Here is a 24,808-nt window from a genome sequence, read left to right on the forward strand (position 1 = left end):
TTCATCCTGCTCTGCCATCTTTGTCCGTCATCCTAGGGAAACAGTGGAGTCAGGCTGGGTCCCGGTCTGTGGCGGCTGAGTACCCGCCTTCACGCATCGGCACGTCCCTCTTCCGCACCGTGGCAGACCTCTGGGACTGTCCCGGAACCATACTTCATCCTTCTCCAAGGTCCTCCTCCACTCATTTTCCTTAATTATCTGCCATCTCCGTTGTCAGTTTACCGTGTGAATTTATGCTAACTACTGTTGTAAGTTTTTGATCACTGGCTAGTAAAACTTTGATATAAATTTCAACAGAAAGTCATTTGGCATTCACAATGTTTGTGTATGTGCAAAAAAAATTTTTTTTTTAACTTTTAAAATCTCCAATATGTTCTTCCCCATTGCCCATCATAAATATTTAAGCACAGAAAAATATTTTAACTTCCTGCACAACTAGTTTAAGAAGGGCCTGTTGGTTTTAGTTGTTAACTAATGACTGACCTTTTCATTGAAGCCCCTTGAAGTGACCTGACAGGCCAACACTGCTTTCCATGAGTTCATTTTGGTAATGACTGTAATAAAGAGGCACTTTGGAGAACTGTGGGGCTTACTTTTTTTTTTTCCTGATTTAAAGAGAACAGAAGAAAGGACCTAACAATGCAAATAGACTCAAACCTCAATTACCCCTCATTGAAAAACAATTTTTTTTTGAAAAGCAGGTCCACTTGCTGAAAGTTTAGGGGAAGTGGGAATTTCTTTGAAGTACCTGGCTAAATAATTCTATAGCAGTTTTCTATTTACATAGTGATCCCAGCGATAATCCTGGTGGGTCACTTTGAACCTGGGCGACTGGAGGCTGACTGTGTGCAGGAATGCCTGTCCCTGTGCCCGGCTCCCTTCTCTGTCCAGCACTACTCACATCACTGTCCTTGTGCAGATGGCTTGGACCACTTTCTCTCTCATCCCTGTGGAGGTACTTGTTTGAGGCCATAAAATCCTCTCTCAGATTTATTCAATGCCGGTGTTATTTTTTTTTTTTCACCTTTAAGAGGTGTGTTTTGCTTCTTGTTTGTTTGCGTACACATTTTCCTGGATATTTTAGATGCAGATTAGAATTAGGAAAGGTACTGGTTCAGAAAGATTGTTCTTAACCGGAACTTTAGCACATTTTTTTCCCCACTAGTTATGGATCCTGTGAATTTCTGCATCTGGAGATAAGCTAGTAAGTGGGAAAATATGTCTCGCGTTGGAATGTTAATTGTGTTTTTAAGTGCTCTTTAGTCTAAAAGCTCCAGTAATGAGATAAGATCCTCAGATTCCCAAACCTGGAGTCAGGGTGAGAAAACTAAACCTTTAATAGTTGGAGTCATTTTAACACATTTTTATGATGCAGTTAAAGGCAACATTGAGAGATTAAGGAGATCACGACATGTAATTAATGTAAAAAACAGTAATAACAGAAACTTTAGTGACGTAAGGGATATCGAAAAAGTAGGAATGAAGAGTAAAAACTTTAATCTGTGTCTTATTCTCTAGGAGAGAGAGTGCTCTAATTTTATAGGCAACTGACCTGATTGCTTTTAGAGAGAGCTCTCTCTAGACGAGAGAAGGGTAGTTTGCCAGAACTTGATAGAACTGTTGCCTAAGAATGTTCTACTCCCATTTACCCCATTCCCTGCTTACCAAGAAGCCTTCTGATCTCTAATTTGGTCTTCTGTAAGGACATGCCCTCTGCAGATACCTGCTTCTATTGTTTGGACCAAAATAGTTTCATCAAAAATGAACATGTGGTTTTCTATGGTATGTAAGTCCCTTGGTTGAGTTTGGTTGGCACATGTCAGTTCCCAAGAGCTGAATCAGCATTTGATGGACTGCTAAATATTACATTTCTGAGGTTGAAAAGCTCCAGATCAGGTGATTTTACTTGAAATAACTAACCAATGTTACCAATCTTTATAATAGATCCTATGGAGTTTTGCTGAATAGATACATAAATATTTATATTACTGTCATCATCTTATACATATAATGAAGGGATATTTTATTGAGTAACAGCAATGTTGTGTAAATATAAAAACAAAAATTTTTTTTTTCATTGTATGGGCAGTTTTTTTCACAGGTGTTATATAGTGCCAGGATAGTGTCTACAGTTCTAGTCTGTATCTTTCATCTTTGGTTGTCCATTTCCAGAGAGCAGTACGCTGAACAGTGGGAAAATATACATGGGCAACACTTGGGGTCCTTAGAGGATCAATCCTGCCTTCCCCCATCCCCAGCACCTTCCCCTGGCCTCTCTGTGAGCGAAGGCTGCCCTGTTCCCTCCTTCTCAGACTGTGGCCTTGGTACTTGGGACCCTTGAGAATACCCATGGCTACACTTAGTGGTCAGTGGGTTAAGTCAGACATCCTGGGATCAGAGATTTTATTTCTCCCTTTTTGTTCTTTCCAGGTTCAGTAGCTACTATGTTAAGTCTCAACCATTGTAGTTTGATATTAGTGTTTTATATACTATGTTAAATAGAGAAATTTATGTTGTTAGACTGTGACTTTATTAGTGTGGTTTTATTATGTTGTTAGATTGGCAAAAATTTATTTTTTGATGTTTTTTACACATTTTTGTCTTTGCTTATTTGGACTTAAGAAAACTGGCCTTAGGACCACTTTTAGGCAGCACTGATGTTCTATGATTGTAATACTTTTAGACAAAAACTACCATTGAAAGGTTATAACAAAGTTTATTTGGCATCTAAAACAAGTCTTTTAAATAAAATTTAGTAATGCTCCTTTTTCAGTCAATAGATTTTATTAATGTAAATTAATAGATTAATATGTAATGTTAATATATAAAACAATGCTCTATAAATATATAGAATAGAGCAATTTTAGGTTAGATTAGCAGCAAAATTGAGCTGAAAGGGAAATACAGAGATTTCCCACATCCTCCCTCCCTCATCTGCACACACAGCCTCCCCAGTGTCTGTGTCCTGCTCCAGAGCAGTGCATTTGCTATATGCTCCAGGAAGCAACACTGACATATCAGTATCCCTCAGTGTCTACTTAGCTTCTGTTAGGGTTCACTGTTGGTGTTGTTCATTCTGTGGATATGCACAATGTTCAATGACATGTAATCGCCATTACACTATCACACGGAATAGCTTTACGGTGCTAAAAATCCTCTGTGCTCTACTTACTCATCCCTCTCTCCTTCCAAAATCTTGGCAACCACTGATCTTTTTACCATTACCATAGTTTTTTATTTTCTTTTCCAGAATGTCATAATAGTTGGAATCATACAACTGTAGCTATTTCAGATTGGCTTATTTCATTTAGTAATATGCAGTTAAGGTTCCTCCATGTCTTTCTTTTTATTGCAGAATGATATTCCATAGTCTGAGTGTACCACAGTTTATTTATTGCTTCCCCCTTTTGGAGGAGATCTTGGTTACTTCCAAGTTTTGGCAATTATGAATAAAGCTATTATAAACATTCATGTGCAACTTTTTGTGTGGATGTAAGTTCTCACCTCATTTAGTTTTAAGTGCCAGGGAGTGTGATTACTGGATCATATGGTAAGAGTGTGTTAAATTTTGTAAGACCGCCAAGCTGTTCCAAGAGGCTGTACCATTTTTCACTCCTACCAACAATGAATGAGAATAATAAGGCTTTTGAATCCTAAAAATTGGTGTGCTAAATGTATTTTTGATGACTTCCTTGGGAGGCTATTATTTGGCAAACAACTGTGAAGTTTGAAAGGTCGGGGTAAAGGGCTGGTTGTGGTGTGTGCCGTGTGCACGCACGCATGCTGGTGCCCAAGAAAGGGAGTTTAAGGACAAGGACTTCCCAACACTTTCCCTTTTCCAAATTACCGCTGGTCGTCCAGATACTGTGTCTTACATTTTGAAATCATTGTTGGAAATACAGTCATGTAGTTAATGTGATTATAGCACTGACGATTTCATTACATTTGTAGTGATGAAAATATCTGTGGCATTTTAAGCATGTGCCTGGACCTCTAAAGATGGCTTAATTTGGGGTTTATTAGGATTGATGCCAACCATATCCTGGTGCTGGGAGTTGAAGCAAGAACCGTGACCTTGGACAGTGCTCTTTAGAGTCAGGGTAGTTTCCTGGTGAGGTTCCCATAGGTCAAGCCTTCATGTGGACACTGTCGTCATTTGTCCTGTTAGTGACATCAAGGAGCAAGGGCTCACTAGCTATAGATAGCAGAGCTCATGCAAAGTTAGTCAAATACTCAAAGGTTCACATTCTGGCTGTCTTTGCTATTGAGTCTTCCAACATTTTTTTTTTTTTTGTATTTTTCCGAAGCTGGAAACGGGGAGAGACAGTCAGACAGACTCCTGCATGCGCCCGACCGGGATCCACCCGGCACGCCCACCAGGGGGCGATGCTCTGCCCCTCCGGGGGTGTTGCTTTGCCGGACCAGAGCCACTCTAGCGCCTGGGGCAGAGGCCAAGGAGCCACCCCCAGCTCCCGGGCCATCTTTGCTCCAATGGAGCCTCGGCTGCGGGAGGGGAAGAGAGAGACAGAGAGGAAGGAGGGGAGGGGATGGAGAAGCAAATGGGTGCTTCTCCTATGTGCCCTGGCCGGGAATCGAACCCGGGTCCCCCGCATGCCAGGCCGACGCTCTACCGCTGAGCCAACCGGCCAGGGCCGAGTCTTCCAACATTTTTAGCCTTCACAATGACTTGTGTAGGTGGGAGGACTTCAGAGGAGGTGAAGAAAGGTGATAATTTATTGAACTGATGCAAAGCAAATAAGAGAAAAAGAAGATTTTTTTCTCCCTATGTTACTGTTACCATTAAGGGTGCCTTCCCTGCTACTGGTCTGTACTTTCATTGTATTGGTATTAATGATGAGCGACCTGCCTTTAAACTTGATTTTCCTTTTTAAAGTAGGAATAAAGTAAGAAAGGGATGAAAAAGTCTCACACAGGGCATCCTTCCACCTGGGTGACTTGTAGCACTGAGTGGGAACATGGGAGAATCACACCTGGACGAGGCGCCACATGCTACCAGATTTCTTGCACTGCTGTCTCCAGGGACTGAAACTGGTGTGGGCCCCACTCTGTCAATATTGAAGAGTTCTCGTACAGGGTCCCCTGTGGGTTCCCAGCTTGTTTCTCATGAGTAATATGGAATTTACTATATGAGTGTGTGTCTAAGACAACCCCAAAGATTAAGCTATTCCTCCTTTTCCCTTTTAGAATATTTTAAAAATAGATATTTGCCAACTTGAGTATATAAAAATTTTAGGTGAAATAGACAGATGTATATAAAATATTTAATTTATTCATTTATGTGTTTAAATAAAATTAAAAATTAGGATTGTATTCACATTTTTACATCTTATGGAGCCATTTTATTCTAATTCTTTACATATGTATATCTTTGGCATCAGTGATTATTAAAGTCACATTTTAGCCATTGGCAGTTTTCTAGATCATATTGTGCATGTTTGTTTCTATGAATACACTATTTATGATACAGTACTTTTCAAATTTGTATTAGATTGCTATCATGAAAGTTTTATCCTAAGCCATATGTATTGATTCATATAACATCAGTTTTATATATATATATATATATATATATATTCCTTTGTGTTATTGTTGGGATTTTCATAACATAGCCACTTACTCTCCTGCCTAATAAAATATCCTTTAAAAAGCTTATTATTTATAATACTCAGCACTTTTAATTTAAAAACATACCTTCCAGAGATAATTAAATCTGAGTTCATTTCTTTGCTTCTTAAAAAGCAAAACAAAACAAAACAAAAAACCCTTCTACCCTGTGTTCTTTATAAACTTCCAAAACTTATCTTTTGAGGTCATTTCAAGCTAATTTGATTTCCCCACAGTAATTTGTGGTCTAAAATGAAGTAATTGAGAAACTTAGTAAGAACTAGAATACAAAGTAGTGCTCCCTTTTCTGAGAGGATACATTAGGGGAAAAATTCTTTTACTTCTTTCCGGCAGATGCGGTATCAGAACCCGTGTCTGCCCTTAGCTGTGCACGTATCCATTTAAGGTCTCTGTGGGTTCCTCAGAGTGCTCCCTTTCTAAAACTCTGTCGTCCAGAGTTATAGGACCTGGCATTTCACTCAGTGGGAGTATTCCTAAAATACACCCACCTGAACCTAGGAGAAGCACTGGAAACAGATGCAGTTAGGGGGTCTTAACGTTGTGTCACAATACCTGTTGTATTTTTTCAGCCATTCAGAAGAAATCGGAATTTGGGCGTAACTGCTTCTTTGAAGTTCAGGAAAATCATTCGAGATCAGCATGCCCTGTGTCTGCCTGCGCTGACACTCGGCAGGTCCTGCTTATGGTGCACTTTGATTTGGGGTTCTACTGCATCGTGAGCTTCTGGGGGGCAGAGGACACACTTATCCTTACATGATCTATTCCTGCAGCATTCAGTACATGCTGGGAAATTAATGCCGGAAGTCGCAGCCACTAAACAGTGTTTAGGGACATGCTTTATGAATTCTCAAGGTGTAGAAGACGAGAAAGTTGGTTCACGCTCGTGCTGTCCTTTTGCTCTGGTGTCCCCACATTGCCCTTTTTCCCGTTCTCACATGCTTGTCATTTTCCATATGATGTTTTTCTTTCTTGGTTGTCCCTGCACACTGAAGAGCTAGAAGTGTTTGACCATTCGCATGTGCCCACTTAGTCTGGCCTATTAGGAGAGTTCGAAAAAGTGTTGGTTGGAAACAGCACTGAGTATAAGCAGGCAAATTAAAAAATGTAATGCCTATATATTATTTTAAAATATACCAGCAGGCCTGTTTAATGCTAAACGTCACACCCATGTGATATGGTGGTCTTGACATTATATCGCTGTGGAAAGAGGAAAAATAGGGAGAAATCTAGGGAAGGCTCCCTTGACTTATCAGGGCGGAATCACTGGGCAGTAATGTGCTACATGGCTGATTGCAATTCTGATCCGCCTACACGCAGAAGTCAATGGGGTCTTTGTTCCAAGCTTGTGGAAGAATGCACAGGCCAAGTGGTGGTGGGAGTTCAGTTTAGTTCCACTGTTTTGTGGATTGGGCTGATTTTCAAAGGACTCCAGACATTTACTTTTTCTGGTGAGAGAAGCAAGAGCAGAAAACCCATTCTTTCTTTCTATTGAAGAACTTCGTCTAAAACATTGTGTGTCCTTTGTCCCTTGTGGCTAGATGGGGACAGAGATGTTTGATTGTTTGTTTAGAGCTTTGAGATTGAACTCTGCTTCATTGTTTGTGCACTTAGAAACCAAAAATTTTCTTTTTTTCTCATCCCCAAAGATGAAGCAGCTGTTTGAGAACCTTATGCTCAATCATTAACAATGTTTTACCCTTAAAAATGGACCCTTGATTTCTGTTATCCTTTGCAGTTTATTCATATAAACTCACTGGCAGCTGGCAATATGAGACTGGACCAGTCACAGAATATTGGCACAGCATTGAATGGGTTGGGTTCAGATAATTACTGAAGTCTTTAAGGAACGGAAGTTAACTGGGAACCAGTTGATATTTCATGTGTCTGATGTCATTTGTCTTTGTGAAATCGGTTCCTATGGCATTTTGGCATTTCTCTGGAATGTAACTATTAGAAAAAGGATTTCAGATCTAGGGAGGGAAGTATCCTTAGAAATGTCCCTGACACATGAGATTGTAGAATCAAGCTTGTTGGAATTGGATTTTTAAGTTCATGTTGTCAGAACTGTTTTACGGGTGAGAAAATTGGTGCCTGGTTGCTGCTTACTCCCTAGTGCACACTGCTCTCTACTCCCTAGTATACTACTGCTCTCACTTTGCACTTTAATTAATTGTGTCTTATGTGGAATTCCTTTAGGACAAGGGTTGAGTCTTGTTTTATCCTCGTATCTTCAGTGCCTAAGCTGACAGGCATGCGGTTTTAGTCTATTTTTGCAAAATGAAGGAATCAGTGAATGAACGGACCAGATGACAAACCAAACTTACCTGGATCACCCTCTTTCTCCAGTAGGGTCGCTGCTTATTTTATAAGTCAACCATTTCTCTCCCTTTAAAAGGCACCAACAAAAGTGTACCTCAAAGTAGAGAGACAACAAGAGATAAGACAAGTCCTGGTCCTCATTACTCTCCTGTGTATGTGAGTGTGTGTGTGTGTGTGTGTGTGTGTGTGTGTGTGGTGGTGGTGGTGTAGTAAACAATACATGCAAAAAATACATGAGATAGGCCCTGGCCGGTTGGCTCAGCAGTAGAGCCTCGGCCTGGCGTGCGGGGGACCCGGGTTCAGTTCCCGGCCAGGGCACATAGCAGAAGCGCCCATTTGCTTCTCCACCCCCCCTCCTTCCTCTCTGTCTCTCTCTTCCCCTCCCGCAGCCAAGGCTCCATTGGAGCAAAGATGGCCCGGGCACTGGGGATGGCTCCTTGGCCTCTGCCCCAGGCGCTAGAGTGGCTCTGGTCACGGCAGAGCGACACCCTGGAGGGGCAGAGCATCGCCCCCTGGTGGGCAGAGTGTCCCCCTGGTGGGCGTGCCGGGTGGATCTCGGTCGGGCGCATGCGGGAGTCTGACTGTCTCTCCCCATTTCCAGCTTCAGAAAAATACAAAAAAAAAATACATGAGATAATTCCAGGTACTGATAATTCAATGGAAAAAGTGCTGTGAAGGTGAGGTATGGATCATGGAGTTTCTCAAATACCCAAATGTCCTCTGTTTAGTGGGAATCTCTCCCCCCAGCCCTGGGCATCAGTCCATCTACCCCACGGAGAGAAAGCCCTTGCTACTTCCCTGAAGACTTATGCATGCTTATGGTCAGTGGACTTCTGGAACCAGAGCTGCTAAACAGAACTTCTTTGGAAGGATTGGTTCAGGAGGCTTGGGGGCTTCTGGCCCTCTTAGGGATGCCATATTGATAAATAGAATTTTTGCCTGTTAGCTTTTAGGAAAAAAGGTATTGTTTTCTTTGATCATGTTAAAGGTGCCACATACAAAGGCTCTTTTTTTCTATTGACCCCTCTGTGTGTGTGACAGAGACAGAGAGAGGGTCAGTTAGAAACGGACAGACAGGAAGGAGGAGAGATGAGAAGCATCAGGCATCAGTTGCAGCACCTTAGTTGTTCATTGATTGATTTCTCATATGTGCCTTGACCAGCGGGCTACAGCAGACCGAGTAACCCCTTGCTCAAGCCAGCGACCTTGGACTCAAGCTGGTGAGCCTTGCTATAACGAGATGAGCTCGTGTTCAAGCTGGCAACCTCAGGGTTTCAAACCTGGTTCCTCTGTTTCCCAGTCTGACACTCTATCCACTGCGCCATCACCTGGTCAGGCTATTGACCCCCTTTTAAAAATATATGTTATTTATTGATTTTAGAGAGAGGAGAGAGAGAAAAAGGAAGAAAGGAAGGAAAGAGGGAGGGAGGGAGGGAGGGAGGGAGGGGAGGAATGGGAGGAATGGGAAGCATCAACTTGTGGTTGTTGCTTCTTGTATGTGCCTTGACCAGGCAAGTCTGGAGTTTCGAACCGGCTCCAGGTCAATGCTTTGTCCACTGTGCCAAGCTATTGCCTTGTTTTAAAAAATAATTAGAATAAGGTCTTGAAAGGTATCATCTTAAACTTTATGTTAATGTCCATTGTAGAATTCTGACCTGTTGTGTGTAGTGAGTCAACATAAAGTAAACAAATAATTACTGGTCACCTGTTTTGTGCCAAGAGCAGTGCCCAAGAGATTGCAGAGTGAGTAGTGCTTTCCAAATTGTGGATTACAGCTTCCTTGTGTCATAAAATCAACGTAGCGAGCAGTGCCTAGCACTTTCTAACACATAAAATGGAGACTAGAATATTAGCTTATATCATAGTGTTGCATTGTTTTATCAAACTGGAGTTTCAGTTTGATAATGTGCTTGTATATGTGTATTTGTGTGTTTGAGGTTACAATGTAAAATTTCTTTTTTATTGTGTGTGCAGCTTGAAAAACACTATTTTAGAGAATACCCAAAATGTATTTATAGATTACTTGCTTTTGAATAAGTTAAACTCTTGTAGGGGAAAAGAAGCTTGCAAAAGGAGGAAATGCTCAAGTACCAAATTATGTGTTTTGGGTAGTGAGTGCTGTGCATTCTGAACAGTTTAGAGGAAAATGCACGTTGGAAGTCTCATGGAGACGGTGGCACTTGGACTAAACCTGCAACTAAAGGTGGGATTTGGAAGGAGTGCTTTAGGATCTGGTTTGGAGGTAGAAAGTGAATTACAGCTCAGCCTTGCAATAACATGCCTGGGGAGTTTGCACCCATCAGGTGACCTGCACAGATTCGTACGCTGGGGCGTGCTATGGTGGAGGCTGGGTTTACAGAATATTTTCCAACTGCTTCCTAACTCCTCTCTAGCTGTGGAGCTGCTAAGGGAACTTCTTCGAGGTGGGTGTTGGATACCGAATCTCTGGCGTCAGATCAAAGGGAGCTAGGAAGGACTTTGGCTGCTGTCCAGAATGTAAATAGAAAGGTAGAGCAAGTCCCATTGTGTATGGGAAACCCTCCCGTGGATGAGAGCTGTGCGCTGTTTGAAATATGGTGAAGGATGGACGTGAAGCACATTTCTTCTGATATCACCGCTAAATGTTTGTTCTCAATGTAGAAGGGAAAGCAGATAAGAGAGGCTCCTGTTTTTGAAGTTCTGGGAATCTGACCCACCTACCTGAAGGATGCTATGCAAATGATTTCTCATGATCTTTTCTTTGCCCTCACTATTCCCTCACTGGTTGTGGTGTATACATAATTTATAAAACAATTTCAAAAGCGATCACAAAAAGTTTCTCCTCCCTGAAAAGGGATGTTGAAACTATTATTTTTCTTTTCTTTTTTCTCTTCTCTCTTTTCTTTTCATTTCCATAAAGATAAAAACCCTCTTTACTACTTTACTAGTTTCCTGAATGGAAATGTAAAACAGAGCAGTTTCTGAAATTATAATGTACATTTAAGGGAAAGTGATTTAACTGAAAAAACACATGCCCTAAAACATGACCAATTAGAAAAAATGTATTTAAACCAGACTATTTCATCTATAATGCAACATATGCCAGTAATTTTAATTGACTTCTGGTTGGAAGTTTTGATTCTTTGTTGTAGTAGGTTGTCAGATGTTCTAAACTGAGGCTGTCCTAGGGGGTGTTCAGTGTTTGATTCGCGTTCTTAGGAAACGTAAGCAGACCCTTGCACCCGGGAGTACCACATTGCTTCCAAATAAAGGGGAGGTTGCAAGCATCTGAGCTGTTTGGTGGTGGTGGTGGGGAATAATTTAATCAGCAGTGTGCTGGCAAGTCCGAGCACAGCCCATGAGAGATGGAGGGAGGTGAAGAACACAAACTCTGGTTTCTGGAGGATACTCTGTAGCGTATGTATTTCCGTTCCTCTGCAGAGAGGGTGGATGAATGAGAAATGAAAAGGGGGCTGTATTCGTTCCTACTTATCTTGTGAAGGCATCTGCTCCCAGCCAGTCGCTTGTGGAAAGAGGGACAATTGGCAGAGTAGTTTCATGATGTCAAACGTCCATCTGCTCAGAGGGGCAGCAGCACAAGGAGGCCTGTGTGAAGGACTGAATTCCTTCCTACGCGGAGGACAAGGGAAGGCAGTCCTGCCAAGATGTCACTGCGATCTGCCACGTCTTCCACTCCTGTGCGGTTTTCAGCGGGTCTTTTTGCTGCGGTCCCAGCTCCAGTGGCTGTTTGAATTGATTAATTGGGTTCTCCTCTTTCGCTGCTATTACTGCTTGTCAAGTCTCCATTTGGGGGGCGAGGTGAGAGGGAGCAGCCCTGGGAAAATGGTGTGACTTTTCTCGTGTGTTTTCCACACCTTGTTGCTTGATGCTTCGTTTCTGTACTAGTACAGGTTTGATTTTGGAACTGAGTTGAATCTCCGTCCCTTTACCTTTTACCTGCTGATCTCTGCCCATTCATTCCGTTTTCTGCAGGGGCATACGGTTTTAAAATTGGGGCCAAAGAAATCTCAGTTTTCCCTCTATTGTCTCAAAAAATATGGACAAAGGAGGAAAAGTACCTTCAGAAATGTGGAAAGATTAATAACAATTCAAATACATGTGATACCTAGAATTACTTATTCTTTCATCTGTACAGATACCAGCCTTTGGTGCTAAGCTACTAACAGTGTGTCCTGAGGCTTGAGTCTGGAAGAAGGAACCAGGGGCCTCCAAATATTTCTAACATGAAAAGTAAAAGATCACCCTATAGATTCAGTGTGAATATTATGAGAGAATTTAAAATCCGGCCTGACCAGGCGGTGGCGCAGTGGAGAGAGTGTCTGACTGGGATGCAGAGGACCCAGATTTGAAAGCCCGAGGTCGCCAGCTTGAGCATAGCTCATCAACTTGAACCCAAGGTCACTGGCTTGAGCAAGGGGTCACTCAGTCTGCTGTAGACCCCTAATCAAGGCACATATGAGAAAGCAATCACTGAGAAACTAAAGAGCCGCAACAAAGAATTGATGCTTCTCATCTCTCTCCCTTCCTGTCTGTCCCTATCTGTCCCTCTCTGTCTTTCTCTCTGTCTCTGTCACAAAAAATAAAATCAATAAAAATAAATAAATACCGGTATATAAAATCCAGAATATTAGGTCTGGGTTTTTAGTGTACTTCTAATTCTTGAATCAGTCTCAGTCCCATCTCCTCCCTTATTTCTTACCTTCAACTTCTGCCTCTTCCTCTCTAATTCATATGAATGTCTGGTACTTTGCTCATTAGCCTATATATACACATATATATTTTTAAATACATACCTAAAATTTCTTCTCGGAGAAGTAAACATTTCTGCATTGGTCTTGAACCAGCAGAATGTAACACCCTCCCTGAAAATGCCAACACTGCCTGCCACGGACCTGGACTAAACAAGTCTAGACTATGAGACAAAGGCGAAAAAGTGTTTTCTTATCTTTCTGAGTATACTGGAGCAGAATTTAACTCTTTGCTCCCAGACTTATTCCTTGCCATTGAGAACTGCTGTTGGTCTTATATCATTTTATTCAATATGAATAATTATTGAGAGGAGGTAAGAAGGATGGGGAGTTTGGTTTTCAGGGACTTTTGACCAGTGTCTGCATGAAAAGAATAGCACTGTGAAACCCCCGGCGGTAGGTGGGTTTTCTCAAAATCAAACTTACCTATCTACTTGCCTGGGAAATAAAGCCATGAGGGCACAGGTTGACTAACAGAGGAAATTGGCATGGAGAAAAATGTGGGATAGTTGGGGTTCCATTGGCCCAGTCACCCAAGCCTCGTTGACTATGGAGTGAGCTACCTCTGTGGAGTTTAACATCTGTATGTGCCTTAAAGAAGAGAAACTGCTATTATTCTGGTTCACCGCGCAGGCCAGCACAGCTAACACTTGCAATAAATTTTACCTTGAAACACATGACGTGTGAAAGTCAGAGTCACCACTCATGAGTGCCTTAGTTTGGTCTACAGTAGAGCACCAAGGTCAGAAGCCATTTCCTGCTTGAATCTTTAAAGGGTGAGAACCAGGGCAAAGAAGAGTTGACAGGCTGTAGTCCTCAAATGTGCATAAAAATCACCTAGGGTGCTTTCTAAAATGTGGGTGTGGGGACTCTTCTGGACCCTACCACAATAGGACTTCTGGGGATCAGGCACAACAGGAGCTCTCAAGGTGACTCCAACAGCCAGGCGGGGCCAGATTGTGGGGCCCACAGCAAAGGAACCGGGAAGCTAGACCTGTGCTGGTCTGCTGGGGAGGAGCCCTCCGCAGCTCCTCTGTGGGTTTTGGTACCAGATAACTCTTTTTAACCTAGGTGCTTAAGAAATGCTGTTAATTCTATTACTTTTGTTAATTCCGTTATTTTAGGTTTTTTCTTGAAGGAAGTCTTTGGGAAGACTCTCTCAAAGAACTTCATTGTAGATTAAAGTACCACATTCCCCATGTATAAGACGCGCCCATGTATAAGACGCACCTTAATTTTGGGGCCCAAAATTTGAAAAAGTATTACATAAAGTTATTGAACTTGTTTTATTCATCATAAAATTCACACAACCACTCATCACTGTCAAATGCAAGTTAAAGAAACTACAACCATTGTATAAGACGCACCCAGATTTTAGATCCCAAATTTTTCTAAAAAGGGTGCATCTTATACATGGGAAAATGTGGTAGGTCTCTTTCCCCTGGTACTGTAACCCATCCACACCGCCAGAGAAGATCCTCACTGTTTGTGCTGTGGTTAACCCCTGCTGTCCTCCGCCTTTCAGAGCAGTTCTCCTTGAACCCCCTCTTCTCCCCTCCCTCCACCATCTCATTTCTTTATAGCAAAATTACTTGGAAAATTGTTTTTATCAGATATCTCCAGTCTTTGCCTCCCTTTCCCCTTCCCCTCCCCCTCGCATCCCCCACCCTCCTAAAAATTCTCTGGCTTCCATCCCTGCCATTCTACCAGGTCAGTGGTCAGATGACCCTCAGGCTGTTAAATCCTGTGGCCAATGCTTAGTCCTCATCTTTCTCAGCCTTCCGGAATATTCAACTTAGTTGATCACTCTCTCCTTCTTGGAAAAGAATTGTTTTAAACTTGGCTTCTAGAATGCTACTCTGTTGATTCTGTGTCTGCTTTAGTGGCTGTTCCTCTTGAGTATCCTTTGCTGAGTCTCCCTCTTTCTCCCACCTCTAGAAGTTGGGATGTCTCAAGACCCAGCTCCGATCCCTCATCTGTGTTCATCCTCTAGGTGTTTTCTCTAGTCCTGTCTGAATGCTGATGACTTCCAGATTTCTCTCCTGCTTGGACCTCTTTCTGAAATCCAGACTTATTGCTTCCTTGACATCTCCACTCAGGTGTTTCGTAAGCATCTCGAAAAAGTGTCTGGAATTGAATTCCCAAGCTCCCTCTGCTCTGCCCCAACCCTCCCCGCTCCTCCCACGTTCCTCCCTATCTCAGTAAATGGCAGCTGCTGCTTTCTAGCTGCTTAGGAACAGCTTACACCTTACATCCAATCCATCAGTAACACTGGTCCACGTTACCCTCAAAATATGGCCGGAACCAGACCTCTGCTCACCACTTCTGCCCTGGACCACGTTATTATTATTTCATGACTGGGTGATTGCAGGAGACCCCTGACCAGTCTTCTTGTCACTGTAGTCTTGTGTCAGTAAAGCAGCCAGAGCTATCCTTGTAATAAAACACTAGTCAGATCACGTTACTCCCATGGACAAAATCCTCTGATGGGTTTTCACCTCTTTCAGAGGAGAAGCCAGCCTTACAATGGCCTGCAAGTCCTCTGTGATGGGCAGACCCTTTTCCCTGCAGCTTCTCTGACCACATCCCCTGTACCTTCCTTCTACTTTACTCTTCCTGCAGCACTCCCCCCCCCCCCCCCCGGCCTCGTCACCTTCCCTGGGACTTGCTAGCACCCTCTTGTCTTTCTGTCCTTCCTGAAACGCCTTTTCCCAGATAGGTTTCACTTCTCTCAGGTTCTCCTCAGATGTCCTTGTCCACCTCAGGCCATCGCTGGTGATGCTGAATGAAATGGCATTTCTCCCCTATGTTTTCTTCCCCTCCTTTGTTCTTTTTCTTTTGAGTTTTTTTTTTATTGCTTTTAATTTATTGTGTTTACATAGATTCTAGTGTTGCCCCGAATGCATCCCCCTTCTCCCGTATCCCCTCCTTTGTTCTTCACCATGTCTTTTATCACCTGACACACATTGTTTTCTTTTTGTCTGTCCTTCCCTCACTTCCACTCCCTACTGTAATCCCTACAAAGTGGGGCCTTGTCAGTGTGACTCTCTTTTGAAGCCCCAGTACCTAGAACAATTACACAGTTAGGTGCTCAATAAATATTTGTTGAATGAATGGAAAAAATTGGACTCGAAAATATCAAGACCAGTTGTGGCTGCTAACCTTGCTTCACCTAATGGTGGCTATGGTAAAAAATTAAGCAGTTGTGAAAACCAAGAAAGACGTTTTAGTGTTTAATATATTTTATGGTGTTTGTAGTTATTCCTTTTTGTAAGGACAAAAGAAGTATATGATCCGGTGAAATAAGGGGCCAACTCTATTAGGAATTAAGGAAACTGGAGAGTAAAAGGCTTCTCACAAAATGAAGAATGGGGTATTCTAAATAGCTTGTCATGGTAGACTTCAGCTTAAGTTCACTTAGCAGAAGTTGTTGAATGAATAAAAGCATGCTGTTGTTCAGCTCTCTTTGGCTTTGCATGTGTTGGGAGGAAGGGTTTATTAGAATTTATCTTAGTCTGTTATTGCACCATTATATATAGAATCTCATTATATAAGAATCTCTTCTCCAATCAGATTTTCTCACTGTGCTTTTACCTTCTTCACTCTTCTGTTATGGATGAAAACCAATGTAAAACTGGTTCTTAATAGTGTATGGCTGTCACAGAAGATATAGCTTCCCCCCAAATTAAAAATAGTGTCTTTTTTCTTTTGACAGCTGGACAGTTTTACATTTTCTGAAATATGGGTTTTATTTATGCACCTCAAATTTCAGTGTCTCATTATTTCTATGTTTTTATTCCCTTAGTATTGTGATTAACTTCTCTGCCTTCTTTAAGTGACTCCATTAAATCCCACACGTCAGTCAGTTAGTTCCCTGTCGTTAGTCTTCTGTTGTTCTGCGAGTGGATTTTTGCTGCAGCTCGGATGAGTGGGAGTAAATGCTGGCTTCATTCCTTTCTCTCAGCTCAAGGATTGCAGGCATGCTTCTGACCTACTAGCCTGGATTTGGGCCGGTAGCGAGGCTTGGAAGCAAGAGGTGTGGGTGAAGAGGGCATATGCCCAGCTCTTGGCTTGGAATTTCACTTTGGAATCTTGTTGCTTCTGGTCAAGGTTTCACATAAAATGGCAAAGATACATAAATTAAGGTAAATTTAGTTTATGTTTTGATATTAGGAAAAATATCTATAGGCTCTAAAGGTAATAGGCACCTGTTTGAAATTACTCTTCAAGAATATTTGGAGTTCTGGCATTTCAGTTCAGAATTCTAATTTTCTAAAACTGTTCACATAACAGTTTTCTGATGGTCTCATAGTTAGTTAATTACTGTGTTCAACTAAATCAGTTTCGACCCCTCAGTTTGCTGATGAGCACGTGGCAGCTTGGGCTAGGGCAGTTGGGCAATGCGAGCAGAAGGAGTTTGTCTGGACAGTTGCTATACTAGGTTAGTGCCATGGCCTTGTCCAGCCAGCTATGGCACCAACTGGTAGTCCTGGGAGACGAGGCGAAGACTCATTGTTGGCTTAAATTTAAAATTTTAAATTTGGTGCTTTATGGAAACGCCCAGTTTCCCTAGGTCCTAGGAGATCATGAGTTTATCTTCCCAAATCCTGCCAATATATTTCAAAGCTTTTGTTCTGCCCTGAGCTCCTTTGTCTTAGCCGTGCCATTATTTTTAGAACTAGCCTGTGCTATAGAATTTTATTAGCTCGAAAGAAGATGCAGATGGCAATCTTGACTTCTTTTTTATCTACCTGCTGTGGCATATGTCGCAGCAGCTTGGAACTGAAGCTCTCCACTGTCCAGCACTGCTCATTTTAGCATGTCTTTTATGTCATGACAGTGACATGTGTGTGACACATGTGACAGGAAGTAGTACTTATTGCCTGTGCTTGGGAAATTTGAACCTCATAGCCTTTTGTTTATTCGTTGGGAAGGGATGCTTAGCTCGAGAAACCATTGCATTTGTTTGGATACACTCGATTAAAAATGACTAGTTTATCCAGAGCTGTAAGGGTTACTTGTACTCATTTGTAAGTTGCACTGACTTCCATGTACTTCCTATGGATCATGCCCTGGCAGTGTGGGCATTCCCCTGATTGAGGGAGGGGCCAAGATACAGGGGAACCAACATTTAAGGGAAAGGACTAGAATAATGAGTTTTTATAAACAACCTGTTTTGAAGATGAGTTTTAGGCAATAGTAACTATCCTTTAACAGGCAGTTAGGACCGAGTTTTCTAGCCGTTGGAATGACTTCCTGTACACCAATCACCTCAACACATCCTGCATGTGCTCACCCTTCTGTGTCTATTTGAGGATCCCACGGTCCGCGCTAACTTGGCCCTGGGTCATCTTGATCGCCGAGGCCGTCCTGGGACAGTCTGCCTGCTGAGGGGGAGTGACAACAGCTGGGGCACAGCTGTGCATGTCGTCCTGGGAACTCTTATTTCTGCCAGGAGATATACTCACAAGATGGAGAATGTTTTCAGATAGTTCCTTTTTGGTGACTACTGTTTGTGTTAACTGTTTGGAGGATCCCATGTGGTAGCCTAAACATCTGTCATCTCCAGCAGGCTTTATGTGCTACAACCTTGTTAAAGTTTCTCTGTTCCGAAAGTCAAGTTCAATGGCCAGGAAAACAGTCGTTTTCTGACTCTGAGGAGTTCACCCATAAGAACAGTCATGAATCAGTGACTCCTAATTTGAGACTTCAGAATGGACTCGTTTTCTTCCTCTCATTCTGGCCACGGAAGGGCATTTTGAAGTTTTTGTGAAATTCTGTATGGCCATTGTCATTCATTACTTCATTGTGGGGAAGGCTATTTTGCAAGAAACTCATGGAATTCCTCTGAGCTGCACATAACAGAGGAGCATTCATGCTCCCCAGAAGTCAGAGCTCGCGTCCAATTCTGAGACAGGAAGGGTTTCTCCCCTACTCAGTGATTAGAAATACTTCACCACGTGGGAGGCTTCACGCAGAATTCTTTGGCTCGGCCCTGCGGGAACAAAGGCCGATTCTCGTTCAGGCGGCCCCCTGCCCTGCTCGCATTGCCTCACCAGCATGAACTGTAGGATTCAGAGCAGGAAGTATTAGTTAATTTTGTGTGCTGCATTTTAAACATCTGCACTTGAGGCTTTTTGTTTATGAGAGGAATGTGGCAGGGGGAGGAGGAGAGGTGGTGGGACATTAAGAAGCTAAATATTTTCTTGAGGGTGTGTACATCCAGGGCTGGTCTTCGTGGGCATGGACGTGAGGTGAGAGTTGGACGATGTCTTGGTTGTACAGTTGCTGGAATACTTTCCAGATGTGTGCGGGCTGATTGTCTCCATTGTTTGCTTGGCCTCTTTCCTGTCAAGTCATACTGTTTCCTTTTACGATCTCTCAGTGTGACAATGCTCTGGTAGCTGTCATCGGACTGGAGATCAGGAGGCCTGGTTTTATTCTCTACTCATCCACCATTTATCTAGATCTTCGTTCTCTGTCAGCTGGGAAGGGAGAAGGATGGACAGATGGAGTCGAGAAGTATGGTGAGAGAGAGAGCGCACGGGAGAGGTCTCAGCTGTAGCGGTTTGATGGAATAAGAAGCTCCTGCCTTTTCCAGTTTTTCGTGATCCATGGTTGTGATAATTCCAGATAGCACAGATAACTAAGCTTTGGCTCTTCCATGCTTATTTTCTGTATTTGCTTCCATATTTATTCAGAGTAGATTCTAAATTTCTTAAAGTAAGTTGAATCTCCTTACCGTATTGTCTTTCCATGGCCCTGTAAAGGGGATGCTACGCACAACTAGAGAATCACACCTGCACAAAGATGTCCATCAGAGTCATAACCTCCTGCCCTCTCCCGCACTCTTGTCTCTGCCCAGCAAGCCTTCTTTTCCTCTGGTCAGCTTTCTTTGCTGGTCTCTACAGTGGTTCTTAGGAAGTTTCTACATTCTCTTCAAATAGTCCCCACCCAACATTCCCCATTGGCTTTGTCCCTAACCTATTAGCAGACACCCCTTGACTTTCACTCCACAGAAAGAAAAAGTCATCTATTAGAATTCTTCTATCTCCCATCTCTTAAAACCTACGGAGTCACGTGTGTTTGCACCTGGACAGAAAGCAAGGATGCAGGTTTCCTCCTGCGCAGACGTGGTCCTTTCGCCGCTGTCAGTCACAGTCTTGTGTCCCAGCCTACTTCTATGGTCAGTCTCCCCCTGTCTGCTGACTGGAGCCCAGCAGCATGCAGTGCAGTTTCTTATCTCCTATCGAAAAAACCCAAATGAAAGAGAACAATCTTCCCTTGGTTCTGTATTTTCTTCAACCAGCATCGTCTCCTCTTTCTCCGTCCTTTAGCCAGATGTCACCACACTCATTGTGTCTGCTTTCCCACCTGTTGTCTGCCATTCATACTCGATTTCAATCCATCACGATCCCTGTCCATAGGACTGTTCTCACCACGTGCAGCAGTGGCCTTTGGGGCTTGTCAATGGGTGCTGCCTAGTCATTATCTTACTTGGCTCTCTTAGATTGTAGTGCTATTATTTCCTCCTTAAAACCCTCTTGACTTCTGTGATATTTATACTCTTTTCCTTGCTCTCCTCTCTCTGGTGTTCAACATCTCCTCTGTGTCACATTTGTGCTTCAAATGTTGATGCTCCCCAGCATGATCTCAAAAGCTGTCTTCTCACTTCACACACCTGCCTCAGTGGTCTTGACCAGCCCAGATCTTCATTATCTATCTACGTACTAATGAATCCCGATCTATGCAGCTAGCTCAGACATCTCTCTTGAACTTTCAGACCACTCACATCCAACTCTCTACTGGATGTTTCCTCTTGTCCAGAGGAACCACAGACACCTCAAAACTAGTGTATCCAAATTGAATTCATCTCTCCATCCTGCTCTCTGCCCTTCCCTCCTATCCTGCTTAATCTCTGTTCTTTATGGTACTACTGTCCCTTTAGTTGGTTTTAAACCAGAAGACTAAGTGCTGTTTTTCATCCTTCCACCTTATGGAATGAGTAAAGGAGATTTACAGTGAAACAGAAGGTCAACAGGACAAAAGTAGATGAGGCTTTCCAAAGTGGCTCCTGTTCCCTGTCACCCTTTATCGGTTACCAGGTTACTGTTGATATCTGCCTCTCACATCTCTCTCACATCCATTCATTTCTTTCCATTCCAGCTGTCCCTACAGTTAGTTCAGCCACTCTCATCACTCCAGAATTCCTGCCACATCTTCTTAACTGTTCTTTCCACCTTCAGTCCTGCCCCTTCCAACCTGAATTCCACAGAGTGGCCATAGTGATGTTTCTAAAGAGCAAAGCTCATCATGTATTTCTTGGCATAATCTTTCAATGGCTTGCCACTGTCCTTAAATTGAAGTTGCTCTTGAGCACGGCTTATGGCAGGGGTCCCCAAACTTTTTACACAGGGGGCCAGTTCACTGTCCCTCAGACCGTTGGAGGGCTGGACTATAAAAAAAACTATGAACAAATCCCTATGCACACTGCACATATCTTATTTTAAAGTAAAAAAACAAAACGGGAACAAATACAATATTTAAAATAAAGAACAAGTAAATTTAAATCAATAAACTGACCAGTATTTCAATGGGAACTATGGGTTTGCTTTTGGCTAATGAAATGGTCAATGTGCTCCTCTCAATGACCACCAATGAAAGAGGTGCTTCTTCCAGAAGTACGGCGGGGGCCGGATAAATGGCCTCAGGGGGCTGCAGTTTGGGGACCTCTGGCTTATGGCCTGGTGTGTCCTCCCTCCCAGTCTCCTAGTTAGCCCACCTCAGGCTCCTCTCTCTGGTTTCAGCCATACCCTCAGCTCTGGGTCCTCCAGTGACGACCAATTCCGTCCTCTGGGCTTCCACACATGCTCCTACATCTGCTGAGGCCACTGGTCCCTGTTCGCTTACCTTGCTGCTCTGCATTTCTCTTGTCCTGGATTTAGGTGTCACCTTCTCTAGAAAACATTCCTTGATCCCCACATTCCCCAAGCATTATGCCCTTCCCCTGTCATAGCACGCATCACATGGAATTGCAATGGGCCGTAGCCACTGCTGGACTGACTGCAACCCCGAGGGCAGTGCATGTGGCTGGCTGTGGTGTGGCGTGTGCGCCTCCTTCCCAGCTTGCCATTTCTCTCCCAGCCACGGCCCAGGTTGGGAAGAGGACGGTGGCTCTGCCAGGAGGCTTGGTGAGGGAAGGCCAGCACCCACAAGCCAGGCTGCTTCCGAGTTTCATGCCAGCACAGTTGCTTTCAGGATGTGTCCATAGTGAGAGTGACCCGTATGTCCGTTTCTTTCAGGGTGTGGCTTTGTGGTACAGGTGTTAGTCTGGACAACACAACGCCCTGACCCAGGGGTCGAGAACCTTTTTGGCTGAGAGAGCCATGAACGCCACATATTTTAAAATGTAATTCTGTGAGAGCCATACAACAACCCATGTATGTTACACATTACCCAATAAAAATTTGGAGTTGTCCCGGAGGACAGCTGTGATTGGCTCCAGCCACCCGCAACCATGAACATGAGCTATAGGAAATGAATGGATTGTAATACATGAGAATGTTTTATATTTTTAACGTTATTATTTTTTTTATTAAAGATTTGTCTGTGAGCCAGACGCAGCCATCAAAAGAGCCACATCTGGCTCGCGAGCCATAGGTTCCCTCCCCTCCCCTGATCCATTTTATCTTCTCTCCTTTGATTCACTCTCCTGCAGGTTGAGTTGCTAAAGAAAAATGAGATGTCAGCACTGTGGACAGAGAGAGTAGAAAAGAAGGGTAATCTGTAATCTCAAGATTAGTGAGGAAGCCTTTGAACATCCCAAGCCCCCTGCTTCTAACTAGCTTGTTTGACCATTGTGGAATGCCTTAGATAGTCGCTGGAATGTCTAGATACTGTATTATAACCTCACCCTCACTCAAAGATGATGTCTTGACATTTTTTACATAGTCAAGATACAGGTTAAATTTGCATTCTTTTAACAGGAGGGTAGTAAACTGTATTTCCATGACCTGTGTCTAGGCAAAATGTTGTACTGCGTCCTAGGTGGAAGACCCAGGCTGGTGTCCTACCCTCTGGCACAGTACCAGGTAGTCCCGGAATGGTCAGGCCCTTACGTGTGAGCACATCCAGGATCCCAGTTCACAGATTTTCTTCTAAACCCTGGTATCATAATACCTTATATTAGTATAAAGTTTTACAGTCAATCAGATACATACACGATCTTAGTTTGACCTCACAACAGCTCTTTGAAGCAGGTGGCTCAGGGGTTATCAGCCTCGTTTTTACAGAGGGGAAAATGGCAGAGCAGAAATCACGCAGCTAGTTATTGCAGGAGGCAGGACCTGAACTCAGGTCTCATAATGCTCAGTCCTGTGTTCTTCCCATCATGTCATACTCCTTTGGGTTCAAGGTCACCCAAAGGAGTGTATGTGTGTTTCATGTATATGGGGACAGTTAATTAAAGATCTCTTTTAAGATCTGGACCAGTTGAGAAATAGAGTTAGATACAGCCCATCACATCAGTTTTATTATAGCCAGACAAGATTGAGGACCAGAACCTGGACACATAACTTACAGGGACTTTCTGCTCCCACTCCCTGTCCTTCCTCCCCCTGCCACCTCTTGTCCCAGTTGAACTCACTAAGTCCCCGACTGGCACCAGGGCAGCAGCAGGCCGCCCTGCGCGGAGGCAGAGCACGTCTTGCACTGAGGAGTGCAGGAGAGGAGACGGACTCAGGCAGCAGCTAGGGGGAGAGCTGCGGAGAGGGCAGACCACACGGGAGCGTCACTCCCTGGGGACGAGTGGGCACAAGGAAGTAAGAGAATGGCAGAAGTCTGTCCTTAACACGTCAGAGAATGCAGGAGTTCCTGTCCTGAGGCTGAGTCAGGACAATGAGGATTGGTCTTCCCGTGGAGTCGGTTCACGTGGGGAGAAAGGACTGTTAGCTCCTTGAGAGCAAGGATCCCTGATGTCTAACACATCCTATCCCCCGAAGCGTATAGGGTAGGACAGAGCTGTCACTGTGCCCAACAAATACTTGCTGACCAAATGGTGATCTTCACTATAGCATAGAAGTAGCAAAGTAAAGATAGTGTCAGAGATAGATGAACCCAGTTTATGAACGCGTGGTGATAACAAGCATTTAGTTGCACATTACCTCTTTGACCCACTTGAAGGCACGCTGGCTGGCAAGCAAGCGGTCCCAGCTGTCAGATTGGGCTCTGGCAGCTGCAGGGAGCTGTCTGACCCAGTGACTCCCCTTCCGGAGGGACGACAGTCCAGGGCTCCTCCCTTTTGCTGTCCTTCCCTGATCAGAGCTCACCTCTCACGAATTCTCTTTTGTACATGCTCAAACACAACTTTTTTTGTGTGTGTGTGACAGAGAGAGAGACAGATAGGGACAGACAGACAGGAATGGAGAGAGATGAGAAGTATCAATTTTTTGTTGCGGCTCCTTTTGTTGTTCATTGATTGCTTTCTCATATGTGCCTTGACCAGGAGGATACAGCAGACCGAGTGACCCCTGGTGAGCCTTGCTCAAATCAGATGAGCTTGTGCTCAAGCTGGTGACCTCAGGGTTTTGAACCTGGGTCCTCTGCATCCCAATGCTCTATCCACCTTGCCACCTCCTGGTCAGGCCAAACACAACTTCTTAACCACCTTTCTTCTTTTCTCCTTCTTTTCCATGTCTTTGCTCAGCTACTGGAGGACTTTTTTACTTTCTTTCCTCCTCTCCTTCCTGGCCCATATCTAATCACTGTCCCTCTCCCTTTTTCAGAATCTCTCTTTGCCTGATCAATTAGTAGCATTGTAGTGCTCATGATACTCTTCTGGCATCAGTAGTGGTATTATAGGTAATGAGAAATAAGTTTTTAAAAGATTTTAGAAGTACCCAGAATAGCCATTTAGGAAGTGAATAAGGCCCTGGCCAGTTGGCTCAGCAGTAGAGCATCAGCCCGGTATGTGGAAGTCCTGGGTTTCATTCCCAGTCAGGACACACAGGAGAAGCAACCATCTGCTTCTCCACCCTCTCCCCCATTTCCTCTCCTGCAGCCATGCTCAAATGATTTGAGCAAGCTGGCCCCAGGTG

General features: G+C 43.6%; 1 protein-coding gene across 1 annotated transcript in view; it reads left to right on the plus strand.

Annotated features, from left to right (window-relative positions):
- The window catches only part of LAMC1 (laminin subunit gamma 1), a 131,788-nt gene that overhangs the window by 52,676 nt on the left and 54,304 nt on the right, over window positions 1-24,808 (plus strand). The window lies entirely within an intron of this gene.

Source organism: Saccopteryx bilineata, chromosome 2, assembly GCF_036850765.1.
Source record: "Saccopteryx bilineata isolate mSacBil1 chromosome 2, mSacBil1_pri_phased_curated, whole genome shotgun sequence".
Classification (NCBI taxonomy): domain Eukaryota; kingdom Metazoa; phylum Chordata; class Mammalia; order Chiroptera; family Emballonuridae; genus Saccopteryx; species Saccopteryx bilineata.